This window comes from Coffea arabica, chromosome 10e (assembly GCF_036785885.1).
Source record: "Coffea arabica cultivar ET-39 chromosome 10e, Coffea Arabica ET-39 HiFi, whole genome shotgun sequence".
Lineage (NCBI taxonomy): Eukaryota > Viridiplantae > Streptophyta > Magnoliopsida > Gentianales > Rubiaceae > Coffea > Coffea arabica.
The window spans coordinates 12,948,304-12,970,366 of record NC_092328.1 but is presented as its reverse complement, the minus strand read 5'-3'; the positions used below and the strand labels follow the sequence as shown (position 1 = coordinate 12,970,366).

The following is a 22,063-nucleotide window of genomic DNA, read 5'->3' as shown; positions in this document are numbered from 1 at the left end:
AGAGGAGCCCGTTGTGAAGGGAAATAGGGGACCACAAGAGTAAAGGGAACTTGGGGAGTGGAGACCAAAAGGAATGATCCATATAATTGGTACTTGGCCCTGTTGGGGAATGGGGACTAGAGGAGGAAAATGAATGATATAAATATATAAATTTTGTGATCCATTCTTTCATATTTTTTCTAAAAAAAATTCTGAGGACACCTTTAAAATTATGTCAAAATTATAGATGTATTACAGGAATTTAAGGAGCAGTGGAGCCCCTTTAAATCCGCCCCTGCCAGGACCTACATCTTTCCCCACCTGTCCCGGAGTATCTTGTACTGAAACAGTCTTCCTGACAACATTTACAGAATATAACAAATGAGTTAAGGGATTAACTTTTCCTACACTATTAATACAAAAATTTTATTGCATTAATTGGGGCAAGATGCTTAACACATAATCTGTATCCAAATTCAAAATTTGTTTTTTGCACATGTGATATGCATTTTCACCTTTTAGAATAAAAGAATTTTTAATTTGACAATCAATAAAAGATTAATTCTAAATCACAAAAAGACAAGAAAAATCCTTTGATATCCGTGGTATGCAGAGACGGAGAAAAAATGGAGGCAATTACGCGCACTCACCCCACCCCACTAAAGTCTCTATATGAATGTACAAAATTATGGGCGTAACCGCACAGTTAAGAGAAAAATATTGTCCCTTCAACGATATTTTAATATCATTTCACACTACCCCTACGATATTTTATTAACATTTCACACTTGTTTATTTGTCCCTATATCAAACAAGTCCGACACAATTAATGATAAAAAAATAACACATAATTTTTCATTCATTCTTCTTCTCAATTTATTTTTTCCAATGCGCTTCAGTACACAAATCCATTTTAAAACTCTTTTTGGTTTTTTTTTTGGCAATACCCATAGAAACTCACAAAATTTCTCATTTTCTATTTCATCTTAACAAAGAAATCTAGAGAAAATTTATTAGGGTTGTGAGAGGAGAAGTGGAAAAATACTTCACTAGGAATTTGAGATGTGAGAGACACTTATCTTTTGGCTCAATTTTAGATTGATTTCGTACATAACTTTTATATTATTAGTTAAACATATGTCTTTTGATACCATAATTAGTAGAACTTCACATGTTAAGTTTGCCCTCACTGACTTACATCTCTAACTCGGCCCTGGTGTTATGCACTAGGTGTGTGCACAAATACTGTACAAGAGTTTAAACATCTTGATTAACACGACCATCTAGTTTTACAATTGTTGGCAACATCTAATCTGAATTTTGATATTTTGATAATGACTCTGCATAAGTTTCTAAATTGTCATACTAAGTTCATGAAAAAAGAATAGAGGATGGAATTATCTAAATTTTAAACATTTGGATTTTGAAATTTGGAAAGAATACAAGTTGCCTTTATTAGGGATGGCAATGGGGGCGGGTGCCCGCGGGGGGACTCTCGGGGCGGGGGTTGGGGCGGGGGATGGGGCGAGGGCGGGGGGGAATTTTTTCCCCCCGTTTAGAAACGGGGCGGGGGGCGGGGGAGTATACCCCCGCCCCATCCCCCGCCCCGCCACCCGCAAAAAAAAAATTATATATATATAATTATATATAATATGTAATTTAATTAGTTATAAACTTATGATAATGATATTATTAGTTAGATGTATTATATAATGTATATTAGTGTATGTAATATAATTAATATTATCAATTATACGAATAATTAGACATGTCTACTAATAGAATTTATTAATTAGTTATACTAAATTTACTAATACATTTATACTAAATTTCTAATTACATTTAATAGAATAACACTTTTTTCTAAAAAAAAAAGCACAAACACAATAATGAATTAGTGATTGTATTTTTACCAAAAATGAAAACTTAACTATTTTAGTTGCATTTATTTCATCATGTTGGATTGTATTCAAATAATTTTTGTTTGATTGTTTTTATGAGTTTCAATTGTAAAATTAAAATGAATAATAACTTGATGATGTGTTGATATTTTAGTACTTGATTATTTATTAAGATTTAACTATAATAAAATTTTATTAACCCAGCGAAAAAAATTTTATTAACCCGCGGGGGGAGTGGGAGTGGGAGGCGGGGGACGGGGCGGCGGTCGGGGGAGTTTGTAGGTAGCGGGGCGGGGGATGGGGGAGGGGTCCCCCGCCCCAACCCCGCCCCGTTGCCATCCCTATAACATATATTATGTACGTGATACAGGTAACGGGATTCCAAATTAGAATTCCCTAATAATTTTTGTATTTGTGCATACCAGTTTAGGGTATTTTGATCTTGTGTTGTATTCATAGTATTGCCTAGTCTAAAAGGAAAAAGATGTTACTGGAAGTTAAAAATCAAGTATCAAAAAGAGTTTGTAATTAGTCTTAATTTTGGTGAAGAAAGTAAATAAGAGAAAACTAAATCAACAACAAACTTTGAAAATTTTGGTTAATTTAGTTTTCTTGTTAAGAGAGCTAGCGAAAGTCGAATCAAACTGAACATATTTTATTTACCCTTACATGCAAATCTTACATGGGGTCTTAGTGTTGAACCACTACGTGACATGTACGTGGCAAACCTTACATTTTCAGCTGCATTTTCATCTTTTGGCCCTCCCTTGTTTTTTCTTCTCACAAATCCAAACCAGATAGGTCCAAATTTTGTGAGGAAGAGTTAAGAGTTCGATCATCAGCAAAATGTATGTTAAACTCTTTCAAAGAAGGCTAAATTCAGCTACCAATCTCCCGTTCGAGTTTAAAGCATTAACAATTATGCAGTAGTATTGCAATGCAGTTATGGTCTTGTGGAGGTTAACTATGCAAGTGATGGAAGAAATTGAGTATTAATTTTGTTTTATTGCCCATAAACATCATTTGTCTTATTCAGACATTAAGACAAATGCTGATGTTGATGCTACTGCCTCGTTGATTGTCTCGAATTCCTTTGAGATTCTGAATCAAGATTCTGATTTTTCATCATCTGGTCCTATTCCTGTTAATAATGAGATTCAATTCCACAAGAAATTAACTCGGTAAATGATGTTGTTGAGTGTTGACCATCTTGTTTGGACAAAATTTGTTGGTGAGGGGGATGATGTTATTGATTACTAATTGTGATTTCCAGCAAAGTTCAATTATTATCGGGGATGCAGTTGTTGATGTTCTTTCAGCTCCTTGATCCTAGTGTCATTATGAGAATCTAGAAAGAGCAAGAAGGTGAAGGAGCCGACGAAAACTCAAAGAATAAAGAAGCTCGAGGAAAGGTTTCCCATTTTGGAAGATGATACTCAAGATACAGTAGGAGTTGAAACTCAAATATTCAAAAACGGTAAAGTCAACTGAATTTAGCAGTCAAAAGTCAAATCCTCAAGAACCAAAAGAAAAAATGTCATACAATCTCTCTATGATTTCTACTCTAACCAACACGCAAGCAGCTTACAAAGCAATAAAGACGAGAACGATGCTGAAAATCAATTTATTCCAGATGTTTCCAAGAGGTCTAAAAAGAGAGAAAATTATTCACAAATTAGTGACATGATACCAATATCAGTATATCAAGCCGTATACTATAACGCCTTCGCGTTACCATCATTACAGTGCATGCAAGTTATAATACTGAAATTTAAGTATGTGATATCTACACTTGAGTTAGGAGGTAACGTTTATATTCCCTCCATCATTTACTTATTTACAAATGAGTTAATAAATTGCAAATTTTAGTATTAAAAAAAGTATCTCATGTCAAAAGAAGTAAACTCAGCACAATAGTTGTAATTCTGATACCTTAATAAAAAAAATACAAGAGTGATATGCATTGCCCCTCACACTAAATTTTGAGATATGCATTGCCCCTCACACTAAATTTTGAAAAAAAAAATCTCATTAAACCTCAAAATGTGTTGTCATTGAAAATCTACCTTAGGAATTTTTTGAATTTTGAAAACCACTTTTATCTTAGTAGTTAGCCCCTTATGTTCAAAACTGACATTCCAATTTATATAATACAGTTAACTCTACTTTGCACCCTTTAACTATATTCAGACTCTTACTTTGATCCCTAAATTTGATAATCGGACACTTAAGATCCTAAAACATAGATTTTATCACCAAGATATGCTTGACTATATCAGAAACTGACATATAAATTTATCTTTTGATAATATATAGAAGTACAATAAATACAAATATCTAAACATAAGGAACGTTCTTAAGGAAGTTGGCAAATGACATGGTAGGAAATCAGAGGAAAATTAGAATCTTTAGAAGCTTCGATGAAAGATGTGATTAACTATACCGTAATATTGTCATATGTATATTTTTGCTTTTAGGATTACTCCATAAGAGCACGATAAATGATAGAGATCAAAAGAAGAAACTAAAGAAAAACTTGTCCAAGTTAGCACTTACGTAGGCGTGGGCACGAATCAGCATCTTAATTTTAACAATTTCTTGCTATATATAATGTTTGTGTATGTGTGCAACATTGTTATGTTTATGTTTGTACAGATTTCTTACATATACATATGTACACAATATATTCACACACATATATATACATATATTTGTAGGTTTGGTTAATTGTGTCCCCAAGGCACTGATTAAGATTAAGAGGGCTCAGATTTTAATTTTTTAGGTAACGGTGAAATTAATTGAGGAAAATATCTAAATGCAATAAGTATAATAAATATGAGTATATGTATTGACATGATGAGTTAAGTGTAATTTAGGTAGGCACTCATTGGAAAAATTCATATAATGTACACATGTATGTGCATTATACATACCATATTTGTTCTGGAGTTGGGCATTTCATATATTTTTTCAGTTAATTACAGTTACTAAAAATAGGTAAATCATATCAGTGGCATTTAACAAATGTTACTATTGGCTTACCATATTCAAGGATTCTCTGAATTTCCTCTTAAATTACATAACAGATAAGAATATCTGTCATAAATTAGAGAAATCCTTCATTACTTATATAAGTATATCGCCTCAAGGTCATAAACTATTTAGGCAAAATTATGGCAAAACTTTTTGTCTCATTTCTTATTCTATTTGCCTTAGCCAACGTGAGCCAAGGTACTGTTTCCATGTTTCTCCCTTATTATAGGCTTTTGAGTTTTCGGTTGAAAGATAAGCAGGTTTTACATATCAAAATGTAGTGTGAACTTCAGATGTCTTCAGGAACAATTAATTATTGTTAGTCAAATGATATATATATATATATATATATATATATATATATATATAAAAGATATCATAAGAATTGTTAATTATGAGAAATATAGTTGTCTTGTTTAACATTTTCTTTATGGTAGAGTATTGATCTTAGTGCATTTTTTCCATTGTAGATATCACTTTTGTTGGTGCACAGAATGTATGCAATGAGTACTTCAGAATGGACTGTGCCCTTGATCATGGGCTTCCATGCGCATATTTCTGTAAAGACAAATATGAGAGTCTATTGATTGGGCATTATTGTTTGGATTTCCTTTTTATTAAATATTGTAAGTGCTATTATCAATGTGCTAAAGCTAAAGCTTCTCAAAAAAAATTGGAATAAAATTTTCAAATATATTAGATTTGTATTCTTTGGGCTTATACCTTAATATTTATGCCCATTTTGCAAGAGAAGAAAATGTTCTCCGTTTACTTTTGAGGTCAGATGGCGTTGATGTTGTTTGTGTATTCGTTGCATAAACAAACTTGAGATGATGATAAGAAATGCTGAAAAAAGAAGCAAAAATAAAAATAAACTTTGCAGTATAACATTAGAGATGTTTAACTTCAATAATGATTAAATCTGGAGAATCTAACCCGATTCTTAATGGAATGAAAAAAGGAATAAGCAAAAGAAGGAGGAATAAATGGAAGAAAAAAGCAAGAAGCAATTTAAGAAGTAGGCCTACCACAAAAAAAAAAATTTTGACTTTTCTTAGCTCATATAATATATATGAGTGGTGTTATTGCTAGAGCATTTTGGCCTTGTTCTCGATTGTTTTAAATTTTACAAAATTTTATTATAGAAATTGATTATAAAAATAATCAGAATCAACAAAAACTACTTTTTGGTGATTATAGATTTTAGCTTTTTTGGTCATTTAGAAAATTTATAATCAGAATATAAAAGCAACTGTAAACGCTACAAAAACTGTTTATCCAAAATTAGAATCTATAATTAGTTAAAATAATCAACCGAAAACAAGTAATTTTACTCATCTGGACAAATATAGACCCCAATGGTCAAAAACTACCCTTTCTCCTTTTCTCTCCTTTTATCAATCACTCCACCTGCATTACCCACATTTTCCCTCCTTTTTTCAATCACTCCGCCTATTTCGCTTCCTTCAAGGTCTCTCATATTTTTCCATTTCTCTCTCCCATTTTGTTTTCTTTTTTTTTTTAATTTCTTTTCTTTCTCATGAAGGTGAGAGGGGTGAGACTCAGAAAGCAAAAGAGGGAAATTAGACGGGCAGACTGGAGAAGATGGCAAATGGGTTTTCGGAGATTGGTAGAGATGGAAAAGGATAATTGGGTTTTTTGAGCATTAAGAAACTTGGTTGAGAAAAGACAAGTTTTGAGCATTGGGGGCATAATTGTCTGGTTGGGCAAAATTGCTCTGGCATTATACAATGTGCTCTGACAATAGTGTTACCTCATATACATCTAATATTGCTTAGAACTATAGGTGGCAAATAAATTCATTTAATTAAATTTATCCATACCCGCCCATGAATAGATGGATATGAGTATCTTAAGTTTTTGCATATTGATATAAATAGGTTACCCAGTAATACCCATTTAATAAAATAGGTATTACTGGATAACCCATCAAATCCAATTAACACATTTAGAATTGTCTTCCCCCAAACCTCCTCTCTTCCCCCACCCATTTATTTTTTCAAATTATTTATTTTATCATGATGGTAACTACTTTTGTTTCATTATTTTTATTATTATTTGTTGCCTTTATTTTATCATTTTATTTTCTCTTAGTTGGTTAACTTACTCATTTTTCAGCATTACCAATTTATGACAAGTTTTAACCTCTTTTCTTATCTTTCTAAAATAAAAATTTAAATTTACACACAAAAAAATGCTAGGAGTTCAAAATTTTTGAATTAAGTTTTTATGTTAACTTTTATAATACTTAGTTCAAAATTTTATATACTTATTGTTCAATTATTAAATAGTATCTAATTTTGCGATATAGAGTATGGATGAAAAAAAATTGGTAATTAGGTTTATTGAGCATTATAAGTAAATATTTAAAACCAAAGATGGGTGCAAAGGGTTTTATAAATTGATAACTTAGTTTGCAAAAATGAATTTAAATGAGTTTACAAAAAGTTAAAAATAAATAGGTTATAAATGGGTAATTGAGTTACCCAATTCATTTTTTGATTTACCCATTGATACCTATCTAATTAAATGGGTATAAATGAGTTGACTCACTTATATCTATTACCCATTTTACCCAACTCAAACCCGCCCAAATCACCCATTTGGACACCTCTACTTAGAACCAAACAAAAAAACAAATGTTGCTTGTGTAAAAAAAATTCTTAGATTAATTTGCATATAAATTGGGGTTAATACCACTTTGTCCCCCCAAACTTTGGACGATTACCCACTTCAGTCCCTAAACTTCAAAATGGGACACTTAAGTCCCTAAATTTATAAATACATCCCACTTAAGGAAAATTGTTAACAAATCCTGAATGCCGTTGGTGGTCGAAGTGTCCCATTTTATAAGGGTTTAGGGATTTAAGTATCACATTTTATAAGTTTAGGGACTTAAGTGTGAGGTATTTATAAGTTTAGGGACTTAAATGTCCCATTTTAAAGTTTAGGGATTGAAGTGGGTAATCGTCCAAAGTTTGGGGGGACAAAGTGGAATTAACCCTATAAATTGTGATAATTTAATTGAGCAAGTCATCATTTAAGGTTTTCTTTTTCAGCAAGAATCCGATGTAATACTAATATAAAATTCTAGATTAAAGATAATACATTGTCGTAGGAGCAAATAAAAAAATTATAAAATTAACTACAAAAACTCTGATTATACGAGTAGAATAAAGATGGAGTGTGCCAGCCTAACTTACCTTAGCCCAAAGGTCGGCTCAGATTTGAACGGGACTAAAATATGAATAATAATTTGAATAAAAATAATTCGAGAGACTCCAAGGCCAAAGTGGGGTCCAATAATTAGAGGTGAGAGTTGATTGGAACAAAACAACCAATACCACCTTGTATATGCACACATCTATGTGTGTATATGCACACAGGTGTATATGTGTGTGTATATAAACACGTATACACTTAAGTTATTTATTTCCTCTCTGCTCGGTGGTATAACTAATTCAAAAGAATTGTTGGGTTGTTGTGAAACTAATAAAATAAACTACCAAAAGTAGGGATTGGAATAGTAGAGTGAGAAGCGGAGAGAGAGAACTATTAATATTATTATCTTTACTGATCAAGGTACTTCAAGGTTTCAAGGTTACAAAAGAAGTAGGATTCACTCCTATATATAGGTGATCCAAGATCAAGGGCACATGAACCCTATTAAATATAAATATATGAATTTAGTACTTCAAGTACATCCATAAATGGGTTCATCCAATGTACCAATGAATCTAGGGAGAATACAAGTATCTATTATCTTGAGAATATCAACAGACATCCACATCTTATCATTATTTCATAACACTCCCCCTTGAATGTCCCTTACACAAAGAATATGCCTCGTTAAAACCTTACTAGGGAAAAATCCAGTGGGACAAAAACCTTAGTGAAGGAAAAAGAGTACACTATTCTTGTGTAATAATTTCTCCCCCTGATGCAAACATTATTTGAGATCGTTTAGTCGACGCATTCCAATATTCTTCACCAGTTTCCCAAACGTAGCAGTCGGCAATGCCTTGGTAAACAAATCTGCCAAATTATTATCCGACCGGATTTGAAGCACATCAATCTCACCATTCTTCTGCAAATCATGAGTAAAAAGAATTTCGGTGAAATGTGTTTCGTCCTATCTCCTTTAATATATCCTCCCTTTAATTGAACTATACAAGCTGTATTATTTTCATATAAAATTGTTGCAGGATTTTCCTTCTCGGAGGATAACCCACAACTCTTCCGAATGTAGTGGGTCATTGATTTTAGCCAAACGCATTCTCGACTGGCCTCATAAATTGCTATTATTTCAGCATGATTTGATGAAGTGGCAGTTAAGGATTGTTTTGTAGAACGCCAAGAGATAGCTGTTCCGCCACAAGTAAAGAGATAGCCAGTTTGAAGTCGTGCTTTATGTGGGTTAGATAAATACCCAACATCAGCATATCTAAGCAATTCAGGTTTAGATTTATTTGAATAAAACAAACCAAGATTAATTGTTCCCTGGAGATAGCGAAAAATGTGTTTAATACCATTCCAATGTCGTCTTGTAGGCGAGAAACTAAATCTTGCTAATAAATTCACAGCAAATGATATATCTGGCCTTGTACAATTAGCAAGGTACATAAGCGCACCAATTGCACTGAGATATGGTACTTCAGGACCAAGTATCTCTTCATGTTCCTCTCGAGGCCTAAAGGGATCCTTATTAGAATCTAATGATCTGATGACCATTGGGGTACTTAATATATGTGCTTTATCCATACGGAATCGCTTTAATACCTTTTTGGTATAAGCAGTTTGGTGAACAAAAATTTCACCTTATAAATGCTCAATTTGTAAATCAAGACAAAATTTTGTCTTTACAAAATTTTTGATCTCAAATTCTTTTTTCAAATATTCGACAGTCTTTTGGATTTCTTCAGGAGTTCCAATCAAATTGAGATCATCAACATTTATATCAATAATCACAAAATTTGACCCATTTTTCTTGATAAAAACACATGGACATATTGGGTCATTAGTATAACATTCTTTAGTTAAGTACTCATTGAGGCGGTTATACCACATACGTTCAGATTGCTTGAGCCCATACAAAGACTTTTGTATTCTAATAGAATACACATCTCTAGGATTTGATTTACATGCTTCAGGTATGTTGAATCCTTCAAGGATTCTCATGTAAATATCATTTTCAAGATTTCCATACAAATAAGCAATGACAACGCCCATCAGACGCATATCAAGTTTTTCATGCACTGCAATACTCACAAGATACCTAAATGTGATCGTATCCACTACGGGTGAATTCGTTTCATCATAATCAAATCCAAGTCTTTGTGAAAAACCTTGGGTTACAAGTCTTGCTTTATATCTCACAATTTCATTCTTTTCATTCCTTTTCCTCACAAAAATTCATTTATATCCAACTGGCTTTACATCTTCAAGTGTTTGGACTACAGGTCCAAAAACCTTCCTTTTAGTCAGTGAATCTAATTCAGATTGTATCGCATCTTTCCATTTTGGCCAATCATTTCTATGCCGAAATTCATCAACCGATGTAGGTTCATGATTCTCATCAACTTCTATAATATCAAGTGCTACATTTCATTAGACTCCAATTAAATTTTCTATAATTTCATTCTCTTCAGGAGTTTGCTCTTCGGGAGTTGACTCTTCAGGAGCGATCTCTTCAGAAGGTTAAATTTTATCATGACATTTATTTAATTTTCAGAGATATTTGAAATCAATTTATACTTTATATAGGTAGGCCGGCCTTTATTTGTAGCACTTGTGCATGTCCTTCAGGGACATCAATTTTAACATGAGTATTTCCTGCAGGAATAATTGATTTAATGACTCTTCTGGAGTCAAAAAATATAACTTTCTTCAAATGAAGAATTTCTTGAATTTCTAGTTCATATTATTTTGTATGAGAATCGAGAAAATTCAAATTTTCAGATGATTTTCTTTCGGTTGATCTTTTCCTCCCCTTAATGTCGGGATAGATCACTCGCCAATATTTTACGATATTTAATCGTAAAAGGTGATGCATACCCGACATAAATTTCTTTTGGAGCCATGTATAATATAAAGGGGGTATGTATAAATACTTGTCGACATTCAAATATTCTCACTTTTGCCAAATCATATATTCATTGGGATCAATAAACTTCTGATTTACTGCAGGTGACGATTATAAATTAAATAAGAATGAAGACAACTATATCGATAACCATTTCACACTCGAATGATTATTAAGATATAATTAGCCTTTATCTCACTTGATTTCTAAACATGATCTCTATTATTGTTTCATTTAATGTCTCAATTTAATATCCATATCGACGGATAAATTTCTTCGAGACTTGGAGAGAGTAGTGCATTATTTATGACAATTTTAGTTCCTTCAGGGAGAAATAGAGTGGCTCATCCGGATCTCTCAATTAATTTTGCACTACCACTGATAGTATTAACATTTGTCTCTCCCATCTCCAAAGAAGAAAAATATCTTTTATTTTTCAATATAGTGTGCATAGTAGCACTATCAATGAGACAAATGTTATCATCACCATTATATAGTCCCAAATGTTTGGCATCCATTTCTTCTTCAGGAAAAAAAGTCAATTATTATCATAAATCAAATCAATCATCATACATCTTCAAGGCGTTTAAAGAAATTGGCCACATCCAGGTGTGTCATGTCAGCATCATCATCATCATAAGCATCCTTTTAGTCGATAAAATTTGTCTCGACATTTTATCTTTCTTTTTCAAAGATGCTTGATAAAGGTCAACAAGGTGGTCAGTCGTACGACAGGTACGAGACCAATGACCTTCCATGTCACATCGATAGTATTTTTCAGATCATTGTTATTATCCCACTTCTAGGGGATATTTTGTTGTTTGCCACGATTATAATTTTCAAGGGGCACAAATCTACTACGATCTCGTCTACGGCCACGGCCACGTCCACGGCCACGTCCACGACCTCGATCAGAATATTGAAATTAAGTCGCATTCGCTTCAAGGAATGGACTATCACCAGTTGGTCGGGACTCATGATTTTTCAACAATAATTCATTGTTTTATTCAGTCAAGAGGAGACATGCAATAAGTTCAGAATACTTCTTAAATCCTTTCTCTCTATATTGCTGCTGCAGGAGCATATTAGAGACAGGAAAAGTAGAGAATGTTTTCTCTAACATGTCTTCATCAGTAATGTTTTCACCACATAATGTTAATTGAAAAGTAATTCTGAGCATGGTTGAATTATATTCATTGACAGATTTAAAATCTTGTAGCCGTAAGTGAAGTCAATCATATCGGGCCTTTGGAAGAATGACCAATTTCAGGTGGTCGAATATTTCTTTCAAGAGGATCTTTGACAGTAAGATACTCTACTTTTAATTCTTCATCTAAATGATGACGAAGGAAAATCATGGCCTTAGCCCGGTCTTGGTTTGAGGCATCATTCTCTTCAACAATAGTATTCCCAAGACCCATTGCCTCAAGATGAATTCAACATCTAATACCCATGATAAATAATTTCTTCCAGAAATATCAAGAGGTACGAATTCTTGTTTTGTGAAATTAGCCATAAGAATATGCAATAGATTCGTAGGAAAGAATTTTACCTCGATAAGTAGTCAAAAGTTGTTCGGGCAGAATATTGACAGCGTCTTGTGCTTCACTTTTGCTCAAAGATTAGAGACTCGCGCTTTTCCTTCGCTCAAAGTAGAGACTCGTGCTGATAATGTGTTGTGAAACTAATAAAATAAACTACCAAAAATAGGGATTGGAATAGTAGAGTGAGAAGTGGAAAGAGAGAACTATTAATATTATTATCTTCACTGATCAAAGTACTTCAAGGTTTCAAGGTTACCAAAGAAGTAGGATTCACCCCTATATATAGGTGATCCAAGATCAAGGGTACATGAACCCTATTAAATATAAATACATGAATTTAGTACTTCAAGTACATCCATAAATGGGTTCATCCAATGTACCAATGAATCTAGGGAGAATACAAGTATCTATCATCTTGAGAATATCAACGGACATCCACATCTTATCATTATTTCATAACATGGGTCATTTTCATACTTGAATTTTATTCATATTTGTTTATATCCAATCACTCTATAATCAACATTTTTTTTTAAATTTTCTCTCTGATAGAACAAGTGTTGTCTCTTTTAACAAATTTGGATGATTTTTCTCTCTATTATCTTTATTTTAATAATTATGATTATTTTTTATTCATATTGAACATGGAGTGTCTTTACTAAATGGATTTTAATTGTCACATCTTAAATTCATTAATGTTGCTGAAATATTCTAAAACAAATATTAATTAAAAAATATATGTTTTATATCTTTTTCATGAATTATTCATATTTGGCCAAGTTCAATAGCTAATCAAAAAAAGTAAAAAACAAGACAAGCCCATGCATTAGCGCGGGTTAAAATACTAGTTGTAGGAGGAAAATGACATAAAAAGTGGCACTTTACCATTCATTCTTACTCTAATGATGCATCCAAGTGAGTGTGTCAAGTTTTATTCAATACAATAGACAGCTAAATCCGGGTTTACATGGATACTTGAATATGACTCGTCTAAAACTCTATTCCAATCAATTTTGCTTATAATTTTTTTCACTTCTAACAATTTTTATATCTTTAAATAATTTCAAATTATTCTTTTTTATCCATGCATGGTAACTTTATTTAGAGTAATTTTTATACTTACATTAGTAGAATTATATATATATACATATATATATATGTATGTATGTATGTATGTGTGTGTATGTGTTAGCAGAGACGGACCACTTTCTTACAAAAGATCATGCATTCAAATCCTTTTGTTAATATAAGGATTGTCTTGATGGGCGATATGTAAAACTCTTTGTAAGTGATCTATGATTCTGGAAGCACATCCTAATCTATGGTTGTAATCAAAGCTAAACCCACCCAAATTATTTTGAATTAAAAAAAAAAGGCAGGCTTAGTTTCTCCAATATCGGTTTTAGTTTGCTTCCACATTGTCGAAGACCATAATTGAAATCTTTTGACAAGGTTACTGCCACGATTTCACTTTATGAAGTCAATTTCGGTTCTAGTTCCCAGTTCCATGAACCATCGATTTGAAGTGAAACCATGACCACCCTTACTTCTAGGGATACAAAATTACTTAATCAATATGAACACCTTATTATTCAAGTTTATTTGATTAGTTTAACAAGTTTGAGATTATGTGATTAGTTTAACGAATTTGAAATTATGCTTAAATTTAACTTGTTTATTTATCGAACCAAATTCAAACGAATTTTTACCGAACTAAGTTTGAGTCGAGCTCAAGGGCTTTGAGCATTTTACCTATGTATCATAATTTTATGTTAATCAAGTCAAGTTCCAGTTGAGCTTAAAAATTTACTAATACAAAATCCTGTTCAAGTTTAGGCACGATAACCAGAGATTTTTCAGAATAAAATATAGTTACTCAAATCGATGAAAGGCTAAATTTCAGAAGATCAGATGAGCTTGGACTTCAATTGGACCATTTGGATTAAGTCACTTTGTTTCGGGCTCCAATACTGATTTGTAATGCCTTTGTTTGTGGCCTGGAGGGCTTGAACGGGTTGGATTACTTCTATCCTTAACAACACATGGACTTTGAATGGTTTGGTTGATACTCTGCCTTATTTGGTTCCGAATTATCAAGTGCCAATTATTTTCATGTAGGAGAAAGAAACTGCCCACGGCCATGTGGAGAAAGATGATTAGAGGAGGGTGAAAATTTTGATGCTTGATTTTTCCTCCAGCAACCAGACAAAAAACAAATATTAAAAAAATAATTTTGTTATCCTCTTGCCTCGAACCATGCTTATTTGTTCCATGTAGGTTGTAAGCGAACCGAGCTGCTCACGAGTAGTTCGATAGGGGCTAACAAGTTGAGTTCCAGTATCCAATAGCAATACTTGAAAGATCGTCAAACCTTATCGAATTTTTTTAATTTTAATTTTATTATTATTATTATTATTGTTATGAAATTACCCTTGTATCCACAAGAGTGATAGAATTTACAAAATGTTTTATGTTTTATGAAATTTTTTTAAGGGCGATAATGTCTTTTTGCATAAAATTTGTCAAGAAAAATGAAATTCTCAAATTTTCCTGACTCGAGCTCAAAAAGACTCGCTTTGATTCTAAACCATACGAGTCGAGCTTGAGTTATATGAGCAATGCATTGAGCTCGAGCTTGCTATTCGCTCGAGCTAGAGTTCAAACTCAAGTATCCTTCCTGCAAGTTGAGTCAGCTCAAGTACGGCAACACTCGATCTCGACTCGATTCGACTCGACTAGATTACATTCCGTGCTATGACAAGGAATTGGATACAAAATAAACTTACTTTCTTATTTTTGTCAATGACAGGCATATTAATCAAATTTTGCGGTGCTGCATATTCTTTAAGGACACAAGTAGGGCATATTATTGGCTTATATGACGATTTAGATGGTGCATTAGTTAAAGCTGATACCTTTTTTCTCTTTCTAGGTGCCTTTTAAACAAAATTTTAAATATTTTTTTTTTATAGAAACCTTAAATACATTGTAGCTTTCTTCTTTTGTGCTTCATTTGGAGAAGGGATGGGTTGCGTAACTGAGGTTGAGGTTCTAATATTTAAATAGGAAATTCTAAATTCAAATTCAACCTCAACCTCAGTTACATAAGGTGGAAGGAATCGTAAATAGAAAATTTTAAATTCAAAATCTTCCATTTATAAAAATAAAAAATGTGTGATTTATCTGATATGTGGATATGCATGATTTGTAATCATATCATTAGGGAGTAAGAAAAAAAGTGGCTGGTAAACAGTGCTTACTTTCCTCCAGCAGCGATTTGAATAGTCTAATTAATTTGCGAACATATTTTTGCCAATCCTTTTTTGTTTTCTTGGCTCTAAGGACTAAAGGATTTTGTTTTCAACAATTGCATATACCAAAATTTGAAAGATTTGTTGCTTGTCACAGATAAAATATTATGGGTGGAATACAAAACATCCTCCTATAATTTTAGCAAAAATCAAGATATTCGTTTATTATTTAAAAACCTCCCAAAGACCCCTCCCGGCGGTGCTTTCAAAGAAATGAGTTATATAAGGAGACAATAAATTTGTGATCAATACAAATTTGATTGATTAACAAATATTTTAGAAGCAATTACCAAAATTTGTGTATTAATAATATTTATAAATATTTAAAACCATTATGATATGAAATAACTGTAATTTCAAATACAAATATAACATTAATTTTTGGAACTTTGTTATTAACTTTAAACCTTAAGTGGGTAATAAATTAAATGACAAGAACTATATTTTTGCCCATTTAGCAGTATAACATAGGCAATTTAGTCATTATCTCAGTATTTAGGATGCTATCATTGAAACTAATTGTTGACTTTTTTTTGTGTTTTCAAGGGTATAAAGTGTACTTTTAATTTTGGTGTCTATTTTTTTTTTTACTTTTTGTTATTGAAAGTAATAATTATCATAAAATCTATGCCATGACAAAGTATATGATCTTTGTGCATAGACTACTTTATATTTTTTTTAAATCAAAATGTACAGAGTTTAAAATAAATTAATTTCTAATAACAATAGTAACAAATTCAAATTGTAATAACATGTGGTTAATAAACTATACTTTATTCATTTGAGATATACTTTTCAATATTAAGTAATTTAAAGTTCTAGTTTGCTAATATGTTTTTAAAATAGTCAAATTACAAGTGATACACACTTTTTCATTATGATAGGCACATATTAGTTTTTTACACTATATAGTTTATCTTAAATTTTCTAATAGTGTAAATAAATAAAATAAGAATGAAATTATAAGTAAAAGATAATTACAATATTATAATAAGCATACAAATTAGTAATACTAATAGGAAAGTGAAACAAAATAGTGACATAAGAGAAGTGGAAAACAAAAAGAAATAGTAAAAGAAGAAAATATAACAAATAAAAGAAGGTTGTTGAAATGGAAAAATAAAGGAATGAATAAACAAAAAAAAGAAATAAAATAAAATAGTAAGGGCACTTTTATCCTAAAACACCAAATTGGGGGCAAAGTGCTTATTTAATGAGTTCAAAAGGGCAAAGCGTAACTAAGGATAAAGTTCAGAGAGGTTTAATACATTTAACCCTAATATATATATGAGTTACTAAAAGTAATAAAATTCAATTGGTTGTCAAACCAATGGTTGAACTATTGATTTTTTTAGATATTTTACCAAATGAATCGACGGGTCATTGATTGGTCAGCAAGTTTCTCCGTTATCTATTCTAGCTATTAACCTAGTCCGGCTGGATAGCTAGTTCACTAGGGTTAACTGGTTAAATTGCTAAGTTGGGCCAAACATAATAACTATGTTAAATTCATATATTAGTTTTTTTTAAGTGAAGTTAAATTAGGAGAGAGGCTAAATGGAAATCTAACTATATAAAAGCGGGAGTTGGACAATGAACAGTCCATTTTTTGTCAAGCGGTTATAACGTAATTTTCAGCAACTTTGAGGGCAATAGGCAACAAAATAGCCAGTAGCCGATGACTTCAGCACTCCTCTCCCTCAATTGTCATTGGAGTCAGTCAATTCAGATATACTATATATGCATATCCCCACTACTGGCCCCACAAACTTTTCCTATTGGTTTCTTGAATTTGATTGTAGGGAGCTTTATCCTCAAAAATTTTTTCCCCAAAAATTAAAAAAGCAACCCTGATATCTATCTATAATATCTATCTAAATATCTTATATATATATATATATATATATCCTTACTATACTAAAAGTGGGAGTTTGGATTGCTACAGTGAAATTGGGCCGGTTATCAAGTAATTTTCAGCAACTTTGAGGGCATTTGGTTTTGTTAGTTGGACAGGTGTACTTCTTGGAGGGGTAGGAAGCGGTTGGTGAAAACCACATTACCATTCATTTTTTACGCATGTTTTCTTTCAGTTTGGGACCTTTGGGTTAACTAATGCAGTAGTTTATTGTTTTTTAAGTGCTAAAATTATGAAGAAGCCACTACTGTTATCTCAAAGATTTCATCTCCAAGAATCATTGATGCATATCACTAAAAACGCATACAAGTTTTCTAACTCCATCCCATTACAAACAAACAAGAAATAGAGAAGAAGGGGAAAGTAATAGGAAAGCCACAAAAAAGGGAGTCTGGGAGCACGGAGGAGTCATTGCCTGCTGACCGGAATCCACCACCGCCACTGCCATCGCCATTGTCGTTGAATTTCTTCACCAGAAGAGCATTGTGAACTTTCGATGGTTTTGAAAGGTGAACTTTTCACTCTACTTCTATTAGCTTATCGGTTTTGAGTTTATCAATTTGCTGATCATAATTGAAGGTCGCATTGATGTGATTTGTTTGTTGTGTTGATGTCTTTTGTTTTATGATTAAGGGCTGTATTTTTAGACAGGTCATTCAAACTTATTTGACGTGCACACCATATATTCGCTATATGTCCTCATTTAACATCTACAATCATTGTGTGTTAGTTTTTCTCTGTTTCAGAAAATTGTATGATGTTTTGGATTGGTTTAATGTAATTTCATCAATGCATGTTTCGATTGTGATATGGTATTTGCTTGTTCTTTTGTTTTTTGTAATTTGTTATGATATTATGGTTCCCTTCCTGTGTTTACATAGTACATTATATGGTTCACGTAAATTTGAAAATTGCAGAGCAAAAAAACTGGTGTTATTGTCAACGGTTATGAATAAAGAACATAAGTAAGAGACTTTCAATGCTTAATACCCAAGCCAATGAAAATGTCCACTTGGATAGAAACCAAGTAGTTCCTGATTTGTGATTAGTACATGAATTGGCAACCAAACCCATGAGCATTTTGTTTAACCACTTCGAAATATTCATTTGGTTTTAGATTCTGTTGAAGATAAGATACCTTTCAAATCTTTTGTAACAAGTTGGCAAACTGTTGCAAAATTGACGTAGCCAGATGTAGATTTTTATATTGAGCAACAACTTCTTTGATATCAAAACTGGTGGAGCATTAATTTGTCATTTTTTTAACAACTCATTTATAATGTATTGGAGCAATTGATTTTTCTTCTCGTAAACAACACCTAACAGGTTTTGCAGTTCCTATAACCTTCTCTTATTATAATATCTGTATAGTTTAATCCATTATAAACTAATAAGTTTCCAAAAAGAACCAGAAAAGCTACAAAACAGAAAGGAATATATGGAAGGCCAATTGGATGCTATTTTTCTCTTTTTCTTTCTTTAATTTTCCTTATGTAAGACATGGCCAGGCATTTCATACTTTCTGTTTCACTTTGTGTTTGTGTGTGTGTGTATGTGTGTTTTATCTTTTTCCTATTTTACTTTGTGGATTTAGCTAATGTAGTTTGTAATCTAGCCTATGAATATATGCAATTCATTTTCTATATTTGAGATTTAAAACATTAGAAATTACGCAGGAAACTAATCAAATTAAAAGGTGTTGAACATCAAATTTGCAAGTTCAATTTTTTTTTGAATGAGCTTAATTAGGTTGTCAAGAGACAAACTATTATAAACTAATTACATTAAGGTATTTGTATTCCAGAGGCATTACAACTAACTTTTCTATCCAAAACCAAGTAACAAGAAAAATATAGGTGATTTTCTAAACATATTGAGAGGTTATTACAGTTGGTCTAGGTGTTATTCCTAACTTCAATAAATGAATGGTGGTCTAACAATATGAACTTGTTAGCCCTGAATTTATGCAATGTAAAGCTAAGAAAAGATGATGTGTTTTTTTTTTTGACAATTAGCTATACTTTTTTTTTGAGTCTGAGCAAGCTTAGACTGTTGAAACATGCCATGGTAGTGAAATTAGTTCCAAAGATTCTTTGATGTTAAATTCAGGCCACTTTAGAAGAGCGTTCAACATGATTGATGGGTTAAATGTATAATTTTTTGTTCTCTTTTTTTTCCAGGAAAGGAAGTCAGTTTTTGTCCAAGTCACTTATGAAATTTCACGCAAGTAGCTAACTCTTGAATTTAGAATAATAATTTCATGCAAGTAGCTAACTCTTGAATTTAAAACAATTGGATTTCCCCACTTTTGCGTGATTTCTTTTTCCCTTGCATATTTTGTCTCTTCAAACCAAATTAACAAAAAAAAAAGAGAAAAAAATGAGAGGCAGGGTCTTGTTCGAGAAATAGGGATGAGCTATTGTTTGCCGAGCAGAGTTCGCCACCACTATTGTGGTGGCAAAATTTCTTCATCGGAAAAGCACAGTGAAGTTTCTTCATTTTTTGGGTTTTCTGATCTTGTTCTCCAATTAATTGGATATCCATGCAACAAACACAGAACACACTCTCATCTCAGGAGCAACTTAAATAATTGAAGAACTCATTCTCATTTCAGACATTTCATTGTCTAGAATCATTAACCATGCAAAATGATGGATATTGTGAATGGATGAAAAGTTGAATTCAATCAAATACAGTTGTGATTGTCACCTCTTGGTTATAAATGTTCCATAACAGCTAATTTCTGCTCTGTTTACTCTTTGTAGTATTTTTCTCCATCCTAATTAGTGCCCAAAACCTATTTGTAAAATACCTTAAAGCCAGGTTCAGCTTTCTGAATTTAATTAAGATAAAATGTTGCATACTTATACTAGGTGTTCTAAGGATTGCAGATAGAGAGAGCTTATTTGTTTTAAACCAAGTTTACCACGTTTAGAACCAAGATAGAGAGAACTCATATTGGAGGGAACTTATTTGTTTTAAGTCAAGTTTACCATCATTAACATATTTTTGTAGCCTTGGACAAGTTGGAACATTTACTGTCTTTAGAGTCTAAAGCAATACAATCATAGTTAGAAAATGCACCTCCTCATGCCAATGTATGACTTGGGAATTAGGATGATGATGGTATTGAATAGGGCTGGTCACTTCTTGGTTATAAATGTTCCGTAGTAGCTAATTTCTGCTCTGTGTTCATATTTCATTCTATTTTTTATTTTTTAAGTTCTGTTTTCTTACTCACCTTTGTTTGGTGATTTGATGCTTTGATTTCAGATTTCCAAGTTAGCAAAGGGTAATAAGATCTCCTGTTTTATTCCGGTGATTTGAGTTTCAGATGATTCTCTATTTATGTGGTGCATGCTTTGATTTGTGTTCTTTACATGAACTTTTGCCTCCATTTATGTGGACCATTGTCTCAGGGCCAACTTCTTCTTCCAATTGAAAGCTTCCATTTCCTAATTTTGCAAGGTGAGCTCTTTGCTTTATTTTGCCTTTTCGTGATTTTGTCCTTGTAAAGAAAGGCCTAATGAGTCAGAGCGTTCAAATCAGCGCAATGGTTCACTGAAGGATGTTAATGAATATGTTATTAATTCTTGACAGCATATTGGAGGCACAAACGTTATTATTTATTTATTTATTAATTGTGTTTGTGCTAATAATTTAGTTGGTTATGCATTCTTATTGAAACCTTTTTACATATGTATAGTTGAGCTTTTTCTAAATGGGTCGCCAATGAAAATATGCAAGCTTAGAAGAAGCTTATGAAGAAAGGATTAGAAAGAGACGTGAGCAACGTGCCAATCCGAGTGCTAATCATGACTATGGTAGATATCAAGGTGTATGTATTATGGCTATAAGTGCATTTAACATATGCGAATCGAGCATAACGAGGACAGTGATATCAATTCATATATCAGCCACCCTGGTGTATTGAGTATGACTTAATAAACCAGGAAAAGGATTCTCTCACATCATAATAAACCAGGAAAAGTATGCAAGTGTTTTATACTAAATTACTCGCCATCATTTAATTTTGATTAACACAAACTGGGGCAACCTCGCGCGACGCGCGAGGCCAAAAAAACTAGTATATAATAAAAGAGAGAGTTGGCAAATGAATAGTTCTTTTTGGTCAAGCAATTATAACGTAATTATGGGCAACTTTGATGGCTTTTGTATTTGTTGGCTTTTGTTGGCTTTTTCCTTTTTTTTTGCACAAATTAAAACATATATATATATAAGATTCGTTGAATGTGAATTGTCTAAAAATAATAAAT

At 32.2% G+C, this 22,063-nt stretch overlaps 1 long non-coding RNA gene across 1 annotated transcript; it reads left to right on the top strand.

Moving 5' to 3' along the window:
- Window positions 1-17,889: 17,889 nt before the first annotated feature.
- LOC140014925 (uncharacterized) lies at window positions 17,890-21,755 on the top strand. The gene is made up of 2 exons (XR_011821677.1): window positions 17,890-18,295; window positions 21,060-21,755. It is a non-coding gene; the product is annotated as an uncharacterized lncRNA (long non-coding RNA).
- Window positions 21,756-22,063: the final 308 nt, after the last annotated feature.